Here is a 3,204-nt window from a genome sequence, read left to right as displayed (position 1 = left end):
GAAAGAAAGAAAGAAAGAAAGAAAGAAAAGAAAGCTCTCTTTTTATTTTACTAGCTTTCTGATAAGAAAGCATGAGTTCTGCTAACAACTTGATTGAATGGAAGGGAATTAAGATTTGTTGTTTTTACTAGCTACTCAGAACAGAAATTCAAATAATGATTAGTACAATGAATTCTAAATAAACAAACTGAAACATTCACAGAGCTGATATCATGAGCTTACTGATCAGCATGAATTTCCTGTTTTTCAGTTTGGTTTCTTGAATTGTTCCTCAGACCAGATCCAGAGACCTAGGTCTTCATGTACAAGCCCAGTTATTTCCCGATTTGGATCTGATTAGACCATGTTCTCTGCAGAAATGCAAGTGTGAACTTCCACCAAAGATTTTAATAACTCCTTCAAAAAATCAAAGCTGATGTAGTAGTTTACATGCAGAGAAAATAGCAAGCAAATGCCTAATTTAAAAATATCAGAAGAAAACAATTTTCACATTGATCTAAAGCAGGTTTCTTCCATATTCAGATTAAAGTCTTAATGAGTGATCTCACATGCTGATATAAGCAAAATGCTTTTAACTGAGTATCAATAACAAATCGTGTCCTGGTGGAAACATCTCTGTCCTTGAGAAATGTTTACTTGGGTTTATAAGCCTTCTGTCTCATGTATTTTTTAAAGCAGTTGCCATGGATTTGACATTTGGAGTTTCTGTATCTGCTTGATTTCTATCATAAACTGATTATCAGTAAAACAAACAATGAATAGAATAATGACTTTGTACACAAAGACTGTGAGAATAGTTTTGCTATAAAATGGCAGAAAAACATAATGGATAAAACGGTGCCTGCCTTGCAGATAAGTGCCTGTTTTGCCACACAGTAAGTACACAGCAGTGCAGAACAAAAAATAGCAAACACCTGACACCAGCTTGGATACCAAAAGCTTATCAGTGACCCCTGATAGCTGATAAATTTGAAAATGGAGTGACTCTGGCAACTTTTAAAAGATAAGTGAGAAAGAAATTTTTCTGTGGTGCTTTATTCCTGAGTATTTTGACACTGAATTAATTTTAAACAAACCATTTGTAGGATTGAGATCAGTGTGCTGTGTGCATACTTTTGATTTCAGATACCTGTCTGGAAGAGAATATGTGAACCACTCTGAAGTAAGTTTACAGTAAGTTTCAGTAAGTTTGCAGATGACACCAAACTGGGAGGTGGTATCGATACATCTGAGGGTAGGGAGGCTCTTCAGAAGGATCTAGATAAGCTGGACTGCTGGGCTGAGGTGAATGGGATGAGGTTCAACAAGGCCAAGTGACGGGTCCTCCACTTTGGTCACAGTAACTCCAGGCAGCACTAGAGGCTTGGGGCTGATTGGCTGGATGACTGTGAAATGGAAAGGAACATGGGAGTGCTGGTTGATGCTCAGCTGAACATGAGCTGACAGTGTGCCCAGATGGCCAAGATGGCCACTATACTATACTATACTATACTATACTATACCATACTATATTATAGAGGGCCAATGCCATTCTGGCATGCATTAGAAATAGTGTGACCTGCAGGAGCAGACAGGTAATCATCCTCCTGTACTCTGCACTGGTGAGGCCGCACCTTGAGTATTGTTTACAATTTTGGGCCCCCCACTACAAGACAGACGTTGAGGCCCTGGAGCGTGTCCAGAGAAGGGCAACCAAACTGGTGAGGGGTCTGGAGCACAAATCTTACGAGGAACGCCTGAGGGAGCTGGGATTGTTTAGTCTGGAGAAGGGGAGGCTCAGAGGAGACCTCATGCACTCTACAACTTCCTGAAGGGAGGTTGTGATGAGGAGAGGTTTGGCCTCTTCTCCCAGGCAACAAACAAGACCCTAGGAAATGGCCACAAGTTGTGCCAGAGAAGGTTTAGATTAGACATAAGGAAAAACTTTTTCTCTCAGAGAGTGGTCAGGCACTGGAATAGCCTGCCAACGGAGGCAGTGGAGTTGCTGTCCCTGGCAGTGTTCAAGAGGTGCCTGGATGAGGAGCTACGCGATATGGTTTAGTGCTTGTGGTAGCAATGGTAATGGGAGGATGGTTGGACTAGATGATCTTGTAGGTCCTTTCCAACCTTGTAATTCTATGATTCTATGATTCTATGAAAGTAATATGATCCTCCAGAAGAGATGTTGTGAAGAAATTTGCTTCCAAAAGTTGAAACAAAACTAGAACCATGCTATTCCAGACCTTTTTGCTATGATGTGAACAGCTCATATTTGTTTCTCCCTTTGATTTCATAAACCTGAGCAACATAGAGATGCATAACCAACATATTTAATTTAAGATTAGGATAAATCTTAATTTGAAAAATCTTAATTTTTAAAATCTGATTCTTAAATCAGTCTGAAAGCATCTCTAGCAACTAATGACAAGACTTACTGGCCTATTGGTCTTCATGCCCTACTTGGGTGCATCAATGCAATGTTTAAAATACAGAAATTTTTAAAAAGACTAACCACTAGTGAAAAGTGTTGCATGGAGAAAGAAGGCAGTAAGTATTGGTTTATTAAGATGAAACTAAATGAAGAAAGGGGGAACACCAACTGAAATTGTGCAGGCTACCTTGTGAATCTCATGTCTGAGACCAAACAAGGCAAACTAGCTCTAACTAACTTGTACAACAGAGAAAGAGGCAGCAGCTATCATGATGTAACCCCAAATTCCCATTACTAATTTCTCAGTGGCAGTGATTTATTTCATGTAATAAATTAGACAAGCTCTTTATTTATTTATTGCTTTATAAGGATGTATTAAGATCTTCTTGGTACCATATGTTGTTTTTCTTTAGTAAATCCAATTTGCTATTTAGTCTATATATATAGCTCCCATTTCTACTACTAAGAGTCCCTGAAAAACATTTGTCACTGCCTTTATAAATCCTTATGTGAGAAAGCACTGCCTTCACCACATTTTACAGAAGACTGAGATTCAAATCCGTGGAGATGAAAGGTGCTGAATTCCTGTTAAAAAAAAGAAGAATACTGCCTTGATAATTTGAAGACCTGCAGCAGAGAGACTTGCGACAAGCTTCACAAAGGATTAACATGTTGACATTTAAAATCCAAAGAACATGTTAATTACCTGGATAAATAAGAGGCACTTGAACAACTAAAGGTTTCAGTATCATTCTTTCTTTCTCTGTTTTTTTTTCATTTTTTTTTCATTTTTT

Source organism: Meleagris gallopavo, chromosome 3 (assembly GCF_000146605.3).
Source record: "Meleagris gallopavo isolate NT-WF06-2002-E0010 breed Aviagen turkey brand Nicholas breeding stock chromosome 3, Turkey_5.1, whole genome shotgun sequence".
Classification (NCBI taxonomy): Eukaryota; Metazoa; Chordata; class Aves; order Galliformes; family Phasianidae; genus Meleagris; species Meleagris gallopavo.
Note: the sequence above shows the minus strand (reverse complement) of the source record.